This window comes from Hypanus sabinus, chromosome 12 (genome assembly GCF_030144855.1).
Source record: "Hypanus sabinus isolate sHypSab1 chromosome 12, sHypSab1.hap1, whole genome shotgun sequence".
Lineage (NCBI taxonomy): Eukaryota > Metazoa > Chordata > Chondrichthyes > Myliobatiformes > Dasyatidae > Hypanus > Hypanus sabinus.
Window position 1 is genome coordinate 81,628,516 of NC_082717.1, and position 14,717 is coordinate 81,643,232.

General features: G+C 41.6%; 1 long non-coding RNA gene across 2 annotated transcripts in view; it reads right to left on the bottom strand.

Annotated features, from left to right (window-relative positions):
- LOC132403050 (uncharacterized) overlaps positions 1-14,717 on the bottom strand; it is a 38,495-nt gene that overhangs the window by 13,476 nt on the left and 10,302 nt on the right. Inside the window, exons 2-3 of one of the 2 annotated variants that reach the window (XR_009515171.1) lie at positions 6,959-7,052; positions 2,720-3,609 (exon numbers count right to left, since the gene is read on the bottom strand). This is a non-coding gene — a long non-coding RNA (uncharacterized LOC132403050). Of the gene's footprint in view, positions 1-2,719; positions 3,610-6,958; positions 7,053-14,717 lie in introns of those variants that run through there. The other variant, XR_009515172.1, reaches the window with a different exon arrangement.

Below are 14,717 nucleotides of genomic sequence, written 5' to 3' on the forward strand. Positions count from 1 at the left end.
CATGACTTTAGAGGAGGCCATGGATGGACATGTCAGAATGGGACTGGGAAGTGTAATTAAAATGAGTGGTCACTGGGAGGTCCCACATGTTCTGGCAGACAGAGCGTAGATGCTCGACAAAGTGGTCAGCATAGATGCTCGGTGAAAAGGGTTAGTTTTTTCCTTTATTCCTGATTTGGTCTTGGTTGCCCATTGTACAGTGCAGGCAGAATGTTAGATATGGCGGTGGAATGCTCCACCTGTAGGTTGTGGGAATTCATAGAACCATAGAACATTACAGCACAGAAACAGGCCTTTTGGCCCTTCTTGGCTGTGCTGAACCATTTTTCTGCCTAGTCCCACCAACCTGCACCTGGACCTTATCCCTCCATACACCTCTCATCCATGTACCTGTCCAAGTTCTTCTTAAAAGTTAAAAGTGAGCCTGCATTTACCACTTCATCTGGCAGCTCATTCCACACTCCCACCACTCTCTGTGTGAAGAAGCACCCCCCATGTTCCCTTTAAACTTTTCCCCCTTCACCCTTAACCTATGTCCTCTGGGTTTTTTTTCTCCTCTAGCCTCAGTGGAAAACGTCTGCTTGCATTCACTCTATCTATACCCATCATAATTTTATACACCTCTATCAAATCTCCCCTCATTCTCCTACACTCCAGGGAATAAAATCCTAACCTATTCAACCTTTCTCTGTACCTCAGTTTCTCAAGTCCCGACAATATCCTTGTAAAGCTTACAAACAAGCTGGAGGAACTCAGCAGGTTGAGCAGCATCTGTTGAAAGGAGCAGTCAATGTTTCAGGCCGAGACCCTTCGTCAGGACTGAAGAAGGAGGGGACAGGGGCCCCTTAAAGAAGGAGGGGGGAGGGTGGAAAACCAATCAGAGGAAAGATCAAGAGATGGGGGAGGGGAAGCAGGGAGGGGAGAGGCAGGAGAGGTGAAGAAGGAATCTAAGGGGAAAGCACTATGGGTAGTAGAAGAAGGCAGAATCATGAGAGAGGTGATAGACAGCTAGAAGAGGAGACAGAGTGAAAGTGGGATGGGGGAAGGGAGGGGGAGGGAATTACTGGAAGTTGGAGAATTCGATGTTCATGCCAAGGGGCTGGAGATTATCCAGACGGTATATGAGGTCTTGCTCCTCCAACCTGAGTTTGGCCTCATCATGGCAGTAGAGGAGGCCATGCATGGACATATCTGAATGGGAATGTGAAGCAGAGTTGAAGTGGGTGGCAACCAGGAGATCCTGTCTGTTGTTGCGGACGGAGCGGAGGTGCTCGACGAAGCGGTCCCCCAATCTGCATCGGGTCTCGCCGATGTAGAGGAGGCCGCACCGGGAGCACCAGATGCAATAGATTACCCCAACAGACTCACAAGTAAACTGTTGCCTCACCTGGTAGGACTGTTTGGGGCCCTGAATGGTGGCAAGAGAGGAGGTGTAGGGACAGGTGTAGCACTTGCGCTTACAGGGATAAGTACCAGGTGGGAGATTTGTGGGGAGGGACATGTGGACCAGGCAGTTGCGGAGGGAACGATCCCTGCGAAAAGCAGAGAGGGGTAGAGAGGGAAAGATGTCCTTAGTGGTGGGATCCTGTTGAAGGTGCAGAAGTTGCGGAGGATAACATGCTGGATCTGGAGGCTGGTGGGGTGGTAGGTGAGGACAAGGGGAACATGGTCCCTGTTGTGTTGACCACCACACTCCTCCGGTTGGCGGGAACGTGCATTCACCACTTCATCTGGCAGCTCATTCCACACTCCCACCACTCTCTGCATGAAGAAGCTCCCCCCCCCCCAATGTTCCCTTTAAACTTTTCCCCCTTCACCCTTAACCCATGTCCTCTGTTTTTTTTCTCCCCTGGCCTCAGTGGAAAAAGCCTGCTTGCATTTACTCTTCCTATATCCATCATAATTTTATACACCTCTATCAAATCACCCCTCATTCTCCTTTGCTCCAGGGAATAAAGTCCTAACCTATTCAAACTTTCTCTGTAACTCAGTTTTCCAAGTCCCGGCAACATCTTGTAAAGCTTCTCTGCACTCTTTCAACCTTATTAATATCCTTCCTGTAATTAGGTGACCAAAATTGCACACAATACTCCAAATTCAGTCTCACCAATGTCTTATACAACCTCACCATTACATTCCAACTCTTATACTCAATACTTTGATTTATAAAGGCCAATGTACCAAAAGCTCTCTTTATGACCCTATCTACTTGTGATGCCACTTTAAGGGAATTATATATCTGTACTCCCAGATCCCTCTGTTCTACTGCACTCCTCAGTGTCCTACCATTTACCTTGTATGTTCTACCTTGGTTTGTCCTTCCAAAGTACAATACTTCAATACTTGGCTATATTAAACTCCAAATGCCTTTTTTCAGCTCATTCCTCCAACTGGTCCAAATTCCTCTGCAAGCTTTGAAAACCTTCCTCACTGTCCACCACACCTCCAATCTTTCTATCATCAGCAAATTTGCTGATCCAATTTGCCACATTATCATCCAGATCATTGATAGAGATGACAAATAACAATGGACCCAGCACTGATCCCTGTGGCACACCACTAGTCCCAGGCCTCCACTCAGAGTAGCAATCCTCCAGTACCACTCTCTGGCTTCTTCCATTGAGCCAATGTCTAATCTAATTTACTACCTCTCCATGTATACCTAGCGACTGAATCTTCCTAACTAACCTCCCATGCAGGACCTTGTCAAAGGCCTTACTGAAGTCCGTGTCTACAACATCCACTGCCTTCCTTCATTCACTTTCCTGGTAACTTACTCAAAAAACTCTAACAGAATGGTTAAACGTGACCTACCATGCACAAAGCCATGCTGACTTTTTCTAATAAGTCCCTGTCTATCTAAATACTTGTAGATCCTATCTCTTAGCATTCCTTCCAATAATTTACCTACTACCGATGTCAAACTTACCAGCCTATAATTTCCCGGCTTACTTTTTGAGCCTATTTTAAACAACAGAACTACATGCGCTATCCTCCAATCCTCTGGCACCTGACCCGTGGATATCAACATTTTAAATATTTCTGCCAGGGCCCCTTTAATTTCAACACTAGTCTCCTTCAAGGTCCGAGGGAATACCCTGTCAGGTCCTGGGGATTTAACTACTCTGATTTGCCTCAAGACAGAAAGCACCTCCTCCTCTTCAATCTGTATAGGTTCCATGACCTCACTACTTGTTTGCCTTGTTTCCATAGACTCCATTCCAGTTTCCTTAGTAAATACAGATGTAAAAACCCATTTAATACCTCTCCCATTTCTTTTGGTTCCATACATAGCCGACCACTCTGATCTTCAAGAAGACCAATTTTATCCCCTACTATCAACAAAACACATTGATGAAGGTAGAGCGGTGGATGTAGTGTATATGGATTTCAGTAAGGCATTTGATAAAGTACTACATGCAAGGCTCCTTCAAAAAGTAAGGAGGTGTGGGATCCAATGAGACCTTGCTTTGTGGATCCAGAATTGGCTTGCCCACAGAAGGAAAAGTGATTGTAGATGGTTCGTATTCTGCATGGAGGTCAGTGGCCAGTGGTGTTCCACAGGGATCTGTTCTGGAACCCCTCCTCTTTGTGATATTTATAAATGACCTGGATGAAGAAGTAGAAAGGTAGGTTAGTAAGTTTGCTGATGACACAAAGGTTTGTGGTGTTGTGGATAGTCTGGAGGGTTGTCAGAGGTTACAGTTGGACATCGATACGATGCAGAACTGGGCTGAGAAGTGGCAGATAGACTTCAACCCAGATAAATGTGAAGTGGTTCAGTTTGTTAGGTCCAATTTGAAGACAGAATATAATATAAATGGTAAGACTCTTGGCAGTGTCGAGGATCTGAGAGATCTTGGGGTCTATGTCCATCGGACACTCAAAGCTGCTGTGCAGGTTGACAGTGTTGTTAAGATGGCATATGATGTCTTGACATTCATCAACCTTGGGATGGAGTTCAAGAGCAGTGAGGTAATTTTACAGCTATATAAGACCTTGGTCAGACCCCACTTGGAGTACTGTATTCAGTTCTGACCACCTCACTACAGGAAGGATGTGGATACTATAGAGAGAGTGCAGAGGAGATTAACAAAGGTGCTGCCTGGATTGGAGGGTGTACCTTATGAGAATAGGTTGGGTGTACTTGGCCTTTTCTCTTTGGAGCAACAGAGGATGAGAGGTGACCTGATAGAGGTGTGTAAGATGAATTAGAGTCAGAATCAGGTTTATTATCATCGGCATGTGTCATGACATTTGTTAACTTAGCAGCAGCAGTTCAATGAAATACATAGTATAGAAGAAAAAAAATAAAAGAATAGTAATAATAAATAAATATATAAATCAATTAAGCATACATACATTGAATAAATTAAAAATCATGCAAAAATCAGAAATAATATATATTAAAAAGGTGAGGCAGTGTTCAAGGGTTCAATGTCCATTTAGGAATTAGATGGCAGAGGGGAAGAAGCTGTTCCTGAATTGCTGAGTGTGTGCCTTCTGTACCTTCTACCTGATGGTAACCAGTGAGAAAAGGGCATGCCATGGGTGCTGGGGGCCCTTAGTAATGGACTCTGCCTTTCTGAGACACCACTCCTTGAAGATATCCTGGGTACTTAGTAGGTTAGTACTTAAGATGGAGCTGACTAAATTTACAACCCTCTGCAGCATCTTCCAGTCCTGTGTGGTAGCGCATATCTGTAAGTCCTCATACCAGACAGTGATGCAGCCTGTCAGAATGAGGGGCATTGATTGTGTGGATAGCCAGAGGCTTTTTCCCAGGGCTGAAATGGCTAACACAAGGGGGCATAGTTTTAAGGTGCTAGGAAATAGGTACCGAGGGGATGTTTTCCACACAGAGAGCGGTGAGTGCGTGGAATCACTGCCAGCTGCGGTGCCATAAGCAGATACAATAGGGTCTTTTAAGAGCCTCTTAGATAGGTATATGGAGCTTAGACAAATAGAGGGCGATGCACTTGGGAAATTCTAGGCAGTTTCTAGAGCAGACTACACGGTCGGCACAACATTGCGGGCCAAAGGGCCTGTCATGAGCAGTAGATGTCTATGTTCTATGTTCTATTAGGTAGGAACTTGAGAACATAAATTGGGAGCAGATGTTCTCAGGGAAATTTACAGCAGAAATGTGGCAAATGTTCAGGGAACATTTACATGATGTTCTACATAGGTTTTTCTACTGAGGCAGGGAAATAATGGTAGAGGAAAAGAACCATGGCTACAAAGAACGTGGAAAATCTTGTTAAGAAGAAAAGCATATGAAAAGTTCAAGAAACTAGGTACTCTTAGAGCTCTAGCAAATTACAAGAAGTTACAACTATTTAAGTCTTTAAATATGCTGTTGATGGAGTTCTTTCTCAGATCCAACTTGGAGATGCTCAGTGAAAGGAAGAATTTCTGTGATGTCTTAATGCCCCTTCCTGTGTAATAGATGAATAATCACACTGGGGTGAAATTCAGCCTGATATTGTTAGTGCATCTCCATTTAACAAAAAAAAGCACTTTAATGGTTACCCTTTCAGAATCAGAATCAGGTTTATTATCACTGGAATGTGACATAAAATTTGTTAACTTAGTAGCAGCAGTTCAATGCAAAACATAATCTAGCAGAGAGAGAGAAAAAGTAATAATAAATTAAAAAAGTAAATCAATTATGTATATCGAATAGATTTTTAAAAATGTGCAAAACAGTAACACTGTATATTAAAAATATAAGGTAGAGTCCAAAGCTTTAATGTCCATTTAGAAATCAGATGGCAGAGGGGAAGAAGTTGTTCCCGAATCACTGAGTGTGTGTCTTCAGGCTTCTGTACTTCCTACCTGATGGTAACAATGAGAAAAGGGCATGCCCTGTGTGTATTTGTTGGCATGCCAGGTTTCTTCAAACTCCTAATAAAGTATAGCCGCTGTGTTGCCTTCTTTATAACTACATTGATATGTTGGGACCAGGTTAGATCCTCAGAGATCTTGACACCGAGGAAATTTCATGGCAACGATACTGTATATCAAATTTCAGAGGCCTGTTACTTGATTAACATATGATATGCTTTTGTGCACACGTGAAGCAATCAGACACAAAATGTGTTCCGATTCGCAACTGTAGCAAGATATGAAGATTCGATCAGGAGCTTATAAATGGCAAGAAGCATTTGGGTGAGGCATGTGCTAGACTAGGTCTGTTTTCAAGATGAAATCTATCTAACCACTTCCCTTTCAGCATTACGATGCCTCATCAATATCTGCAAATCGCCACTGACTAAGTACTAAACTGAGCAGGCACAAAAAAAACAGAGCTGCAAGTCAGAGACTAAGGCTCTGCTTCTATCAACTCTCCTCCAGATTCAGAAAATCTTTACACCATTTACAAGGCACAGTTCAGGAATGTGAAGGATCACTTTCAGTGAAACTCCAATGTCCTACAGAGGCTGAACCCCAGCACAAGACTACAAATGGTTGAACAATCTATCAATGCCTGAACCATTTACTTCCTCCTCTTTCAGCACATTATGGTTACAGTGCATATAATGTACTTTATCAATACCTCTTAACATACGCTCTCCATAAAAAAGGGTGCAGGCAAATGTATAAGGGACCATCACCATCTGCAGGCTCCCAGGTCACACACGCTTGGTTGGAAATTTATACCATTCTTTCATTAATCCTGAAACTCTACCCTTCTCAATCCTGTGGTAGTATGGTATCTTCACTAGGATTGTAATAGTTTAATAAGAAGCCTCATAACCAATTTCTCAAGGGCAATAGGAATTAGGATAAATATTGGCTCTGGTAGTATTATTAAGATTATATCAGTGATACTATACTGAGCACACCACCGCCTCCTCAAATGCCTTCAAGTCATGCATCATTGTGGATATATATGCAGTTCCTTTATCGTTGCTGAGTTAAAATCTTCAAACCTGCTACCCAATGATTCAATTACCTCATAGGCTGCAGCACTTCGAGACTGACTTCTCTCCAAAGTTCTGCAGCAACTTCTCTCCAAAATTGTTAACAATGCCAGCAAAGCTTACCACCTATGAAGAAAAACAAAATCAGTAATATATGTCCTAGTAAAATATACAGGAATCTGATTCTCCTGGCTTAAATGTTCCCAAATTGGTCATGAGGCTGATCAGAATAAATTGCTTTCAAACAAATGCCAACTTGAATCTCTGTTAAATTCAGCAAATTTCAAGTTCTGAAAATCTTAAATAAAAACTGAAGATGCTGGGGAAACTCAGCAGGTCAAGCAGCATCTGTGAAGAGAGATACAGAGGTAATGTTTCAGATAGAATGCTTTTTCAATTCCGTTGCCTGTCTTGCTGAATGTTTCTGGTACCACAGGGGAGTCTAACAGCAGTATGATTCCTCTTCACTAGGGATGGAATAATTTATTCAATCTGTAGGTGCAGTGGAGGAGTTACAGTAGTTCTCAGTTTTTTCTTGGTAGTGCTCTCATTTTGTTGCTTGTCAGAAAGTCGGGGTGAGAGCTGTTGCATAGCAGGCATTCAGTGCTCTGCTTAACTTCACTCCTAAGTCCCACGAAAGACCTTGGGACCATGGAACAGTGATGGCTATGCAGTCTGTAACTTGACAGACATTGATATTTGTTGGTATAAATGTACAAACTAAGTTTTTGTAAGGGTGGGTCTGTAACTTTTGAAACTGCCTTGTACAATTTTAACATTACATCCCAACTTCTATACTCAATGCTCTGATTTAAACTGCTGACTTTCTCAGATCCAATTACCTTGGCTTAATCCTGACCCCCAGTGCTGTGTGGTTTCTGCATGTTGTTCCTGTGACTGCACAGATTGCCCCAATCCCAAAAATGTGTGAGTTGGTGGGCTGTAAATAGGTAACCTTGTGATAAAATATGGGAGGATGTGATGGGAATGTGAATGTTAAAAGAACAAAAGTAGTATCAGTTCAGGAGAGGAAATTCATTAGTACATTGTCAGGATTAGAGTGTATTGCCTGTAAGGTAAAATTGGACAAACATGTCCTAATGAAGTGTCTCAGCCCAAAATGTTGACTGTTTATTCATTTCCATAGATGCTAACCTGCTGAATTCTTCCAGCTTTTTATTTGTGGTGCTCTGGATTTTCAGCATCTGCAGAATATCTTGTGTTAAGGCACTGGACAACCATGGATTGTTTTCTCTGGAGTGTCAGGGACTGAAGGGCAACCAAATGGAAGTATGTAAAATCATGAAATGCTTGGATAGGGTAGATAGCCAGAGTCTTTTATCCAGGGTAGACATGTCAAATACTACAGGGCAAAAGTGTGAGGGAAAAAGGATTTTTTTTTACACACAGTAAATAGTAGGTGCTTTGAACTGTAAAAGCAAATATGGTTATTTAGACAGATACATATAAAGGCAGTGTACAGGGCTGGGGTTCCCAACCTGGGGTCCACGGACCTCTTGATTAATGGTATTAGTCCATGGCATAAAAAAGGTTGGGAACCCCTGGAATAGAGGGATACACAACAATATGCAGGATTAGTTTAAGTTGTCATCATGTTTGGCATAGATATGATCAGCCAAAGGGCCTGTCCCAGTTCTATACTTTATTATGTTTTTTTTTGCTACATAATAGGACCATAAAAGCAGAGTGACCTTCTTGAAGATGGAGGAAGAGAAGGACTCTTAGCAATTAGTCTCATCAACACCATGTTTCTGGGCATAGGCGTCCTTCATGAGAACAAAGAAAATGTAGTCAGCAAATTTATAAGCTCTTCCAAAGGCCTTTGCTGTGTGACAAGAATTATAGGTGTGAAAATTGAAGAGTTTAAACAAGATGTGGTTAGTTATTTCAGATTGCTGGTTCACACAACGTGATACAATGTACAGTAAGGACATCACATATATTTACATATAATATACTCCTTCCACTTTGTTTAAAGGGAAAACAGAAAATAATCTAACATGTTTACAATTTTAACTGAGCCTCAGGATCTCTGAGTTTATTTCACCTTATCAGCAGTACTGATAGCACAAGTGTGAAATTTGCAGAGTTATCAGATGTTGCAAGTGCACCACCCACCTGAGGATTCAGAATTCTGGCTCTTCTTGAATCATTTGTGAGAATCACACCAAGAACAGCCTTCTTTACCAATGATAAGTGGCCTATATCAACTTCTCTGAACTTCTGGCAACTATTGACAGGTAATTGGCATCTTGCTAATTACCATTTTAACAGATGTGTACTTGTTAATCTTTAGCAAAGCCCATTTTAAAGATTAATCCACACAGCTCATGTGCAGATCAGGCAATGTGTGCATAGTTCATTCAGAAGGTCTTCCAAGACTACACTTATGTATGATGATACAGTCTTGACATAGAGTTGTAAAGTTATACAGCATCAAAACAAGCTCTTTGGCCCAACTGGTCCATACCTCCTATAAGGTCGTCCCAATTGTCAGTATTTGGCCCATTACCTTCTAACCATATAACAATTACAGCGCAGAAACAAACCATCTCGGCCCTTCTAGCCCGTGCTGAATGCTTACTCTCACCTAATCCCACTGACCCGCACTCAGCCCATAACCCTCCATTCCTTTCCTGTCCATATACCTATCCGATTTTGCTTTAAATGACAATACTGAACCTGTGTCTACCACTTCTACTGGAAGCTCATTCCACACAGCTACCACTCTCTGAGTAAAGAAATTCCCCCTCGTGTTACCCTTAAACTTTTGCCCCCTAACTCTCAACTCATGTCCTCTTGTTTGAATCTTTCCTACTCTCAATGGAAAAAGCCTATCCACATCAACTCTATCTATCCCCCTCATAATTTTAAATACCTCTATCAAGTCCCCCCTCAACCTTCTACGCTCCAAAGAATAAAGACCTAACTTATTCAATCTTTCCCTGTAACTTAGGTGCTGAAACCCAGGGAACATTCCAGTAAATCTTCTCTGTACTCTCTCTATTTTGTTGACATCTTTCCTATAATTCGGTGACCAGAACTGTACACAATACTCCAAATTCGGCCTTACAAATGCCTTGTACAATTTTAACATTATATCCCAACTCCTATACTCAATGCTCTGATTTATAAAGGCCAACATACCAAATGCTTTCTTCACCACCCTATCCACATGAGATTCCTTATCTTCAGGGAACTATGCACCATAATTCCTAGATCACTCTGTTCTACTGCATTCTTCAATGCCCTACCGGTTATCATGTATGTCCTATTTGGATTGTTCCTACCAAAATGTAGCACCTCACAGTTATCAGCATTAAACTCCATCTACCATCGCTCAGCCCACTCTTCTAACTGGCCTAAATCTCTCTGCAAACTTTGAAAACTTACTTCATTATCCACAACACCACCTACCCTAGTATCATCTGCATACTTACTGATCCAGTTTACCACCCCAACATCCAGATCATTAATGTATATGACAAACGATATTGGACCCAGTACAGATCCCTAAGGCACACCACTAGTCACTGGCCTCCAACCTGACAAACAGTTATCCACCACTACTCTCTGGCATCTCCCATCCGGCCACTGTTGAATCCATTTTACTACTTCCTTTCCTTTCCAAACCTGTCCAACTGTCTTAAAAGTTAGTATTTTACCTGTTTCAAATACTTCCTCTGGCAGATCTTTCACAAACATATCAACCCTCTATGTTTCCCCTCAAATTCATATTAAGTCTTGTGCCATATTGTGCTCTAACTCCATCTACAAGTTTGTTGATGACACCACTGCAGTGGGCCGGATGTATATAATGATGAGTCGGAGTACAATAAAGAGGTAGACAGCCTAGTGACATGGTGTCACTTTACCCTCAATGTCAGAAAAACAAAAGAGCTGGTCATTGACTTCAGAAGGAGGGAGGTGTGCATGCTCCTGTTTACACCAATGGTGTTGAGGTCAAAGGGGTTGAGAGTTTTAAATTCCTAGGAGTCAACATCCTGTCCTGTTCCAACCATATTGATGGCACAGCCAGGAAAGCTCACCAGCACCACTACTTCCTCTGGAGACTAAAGATATTTAAAATGTTCCTTTTGATCCTCACTGTTTTTATTTTATTGACGCTCCACAGAAAACATCCTATCCAGGTGCATCACTGTGTGGTATAGTAACTGATCTGCTCATGGCTACAAGAAGCTGTAGAGAGTTGAGAACAGAGCTCAGCACATCACGGAAACTAATATCTCCACGATGGACTCTCTACACTTCTTGCTACCTAGGTAAAGTAGCCACTTTAATCAAAAACCACACGCACCACAGACATTCTCTCATTTCCCCCCTCCTTTCAGGCAAAGGATACCAAAGCCTGAAAACACATACTACCAGGCTCAAGGGCAGTTTCTATCCAACTGTTATAAGGCTATTTAATGTTTTCCTTGGGGTAGTGAGGTGGAGATACTTCTCTGCCAAAAGAGGCTCCTTCCCTCTGTTAGCCTGCAGGTTACCCTTGGGCAAAATGTAGCATCTGCTTAAACCCATGTTTAATGCTCATGGAAAGACCATGATTGACCATGTCATGACACAGCACATAACGACGATGATGAATGCCTGGTACAATAGATAGATGTTCGACCTCTTGATTTACAGGTCCACAATTCCTTATCCGAAATTCTGAAATCCCAAAAGCTCCGGAAACCCTTTTTTTTTTTGCTAACAGCTGATGTCACTCTGGTGCAACGTGGCAGCACGAGCAGAGGCCGCCAGACGTCAGTTGTGGCTCATCGCTCATACTGGTTGCACGTGCATTTGCTGTTCACTGTTGACTTTGTGTTTAATTTCACTATGAAAATGTTAAAAAGAACTGCAGATACCCCTATGGGTAACAATCAGAAAAAGAGAAGGAAGCATCTATCAATAACGCAGAAAGTGGAGTTATTGCAGAAGCTTGATCGTGGTGTGTCTGCGGTGTCTTACAGAAGAATATGGTGTCGGAACTACCACTGTATATGATTTAAAGAAACAGAAAGGCAAGTTACTGATGTTTTATAGTGACAATGACATTCTACATTTATTCCAATAAGTCATTTACCATGTGTTTGATTTGGTTTGTTTGAAGCTGTATATTTTTATGTTTTATTGAATGTTTTTGTTGGAAATAAAGTATTTTTCTTGTCATTATTCCCTAAACAATACAATAGTATAACAACTATTTACATAGCATTTACATTATATTAGGTATTTTAAGTAATCTCGAGATGGTTTAAAGTATATGGGAGGATGTGCGTAGGTCTGGAGCTCCGCCGGGTCCTAAAGTTCACCCGCACTGAGGCAGGTTAAATAAAGGACTTGAGCATACATGTTTTTTTGATATCCACGGGGGGGGGGGGGGTCCCAGAACCAATAAGGAGGGATTCTGAAATCCTAAAAATTCTGAATTCCAAAATGCAACTGGCCCCGAGGATTTCACATAAGGGATTGTGGACCTACGACGTTGCACTCAGTTAATATTTTATTTTATACTACCTCAATGCACCATTGTAATGAGTTGATTTGTATGGACAGTATGCAAGACAAGTTTTTCCTCTGTACCTCAATACATATGACTACAATAAACCAATTTACCAATTTACATCACCTCAAGTACACCACCTTGGAATCTGAAATTTTCCACAACAGCAAGTTGGATATAAAAGTTTGGACATGTTAGTTGGGAGTGCTGTTTTTGCAGTCTTCTCAACTTTCTCCAGTCTTCTATTTTCTCTGATAACTGTTGGCGCCTTTGCCAAATAACTATCCTCAGAATGCTGCTTCTGGGAGCTTGCTGTGTGCAACTGGTTACCAAAAACGATAAAACATGCTGAAGTGTACAGATGCTGGAAATCCAAAGCAACACACACGAAATGCTGGAGGAACTCAGCAGGTCAGGCAGCATATATGGAAATGAATAAACAGTCAACGTTTTGGGTCGGGAACCTGTTCAGGAATTTTCATGCACAACAGTCTCTAGAGTTTACAGAGAATGGTGTGAAAAACAAACAAAAAACATCCAATAAGTGGAAGTTCTGTGGGCAAAAGAGCCTTGTAATTGAGAGATTTCAGAGAAAACTGGTTTGACTGATTCGAGCTGACAGGAAGGCAACAGGAGCACAAGTAACCATACGTTACAACAGTGGTGTGCAAAAGACCATCTCTGAATGCACAACATAGTGAACCTTGAAATGGATGGGCAACAGCAGTAGAAGACCATGTTGTGCTCCACGTCTGTATCTAATAAAGTGGCCACTGAATGTACATGCCTCCAAGAAGACCACAACTTTTTCGTGGTTTGGAGGCGTGCATACCTCAATGATTCGGAGAGCTCTGTTGGCTGGAGTCAGGGCTTTATGACTCTTGGTAGGGTCACTCATGCCAAACAGGTCAAAGGTTAGAGGCCAGACTAAGAGTGGTCCACTGGTCCTCCAGGTTCGGGGCCTCAGTCTAAGGCTAACAACTCTGACGGTAAAACCAAATTGTTACGGAAACAGCAATGAAGAATCCTTCTACATCTGAGTGTGACGGTGTTCCTGAGACTCTACCCAGGACTTCCATGACTGACAATAGTGAAAACCAAGAAATTACCAACATGAAGGAAGCCCTGGACACTGCCAGAGATGGAATTGCTACCCTAAACTGCAGATCTACTAAGTGTACAAGATAGGAGCCATAACCAAATGATAAAGATGATAATCAGATCCTATCATGAAGTACAGCAGGGGCCATGGAAAACACAATGCAATTTGCATTACCAAATACAAAGCAGCATTCCCACAGTGAAGGATGACAGCCAGCCCACATCTATGCAGAGCACAGGAATGAGCTCAGCTATGATTTCCCTTCCCATATTAAATTGCTTGTAAATAATCAGGTGTGTCTACTTTTCTTGCTGCTGTCTGAATAGTGACCTGTTGAACCGAATTAGAATGCTTTGGAATTTTCTCCATCAATTTCAAAATCAAAAAGAATTAAAAACAATTTGCAAGCTGTCTGAGCTTGTGCCTGGTTAACAAGGAGGTATTGGAGGTTCGGGTGTTCCTGTGAAAGTATGTCTGCATCAAGTCAACCACTCTGGGAACAACAGGAAGGCAGAGGTGCAAATAAGCCAGGAGTATAAACTTGTACCAAATAAATTTAAATTAAAACTTTGTCTTGAGGACATGAATGTATTGTTTATTGATGATATCTATTGCCAGAGTCCTTTTGCATGTCCTTCTTGCGACCGCACAATAATGGGAGCTGGCAAGTTCTTTCACCTCAGATGGTAAAATATTCCAAATGATACATGCTTCATCATGAGCAACTCACTATATAGTTTTATTCACGTGATTTTAAATTGCTCATGCAAAGGAAAATTACTGAAACATAAAAATGTTTGTTGCTAAATGGTGAAATTTGAGACTTAATATTGCATAACATTTCTTACTTATGCTATTGATTCAGTTGAAAAATACAGATAAAACTTCAATAAAATATTTAACATGTATGCCTTCCTAATTCTACAGGAGTTATGCAATATTCATAACTGAAAACATCAGCCTGCAGTGCAATCTACGTTAAGTAACTGGTACTGGCTTTGGAAAATTACAGTGAGCTCATCAGAATCAAATAAAAATTCTGATCCTCAGATTCTTGTACATTGTACTTGCAAAAAGATAGAATGATTAATATGAAATAGTCCATAAAATTATTGATCTGTGTTCAGCTTTAGACTGATTTGTTTCTGATCCAAAC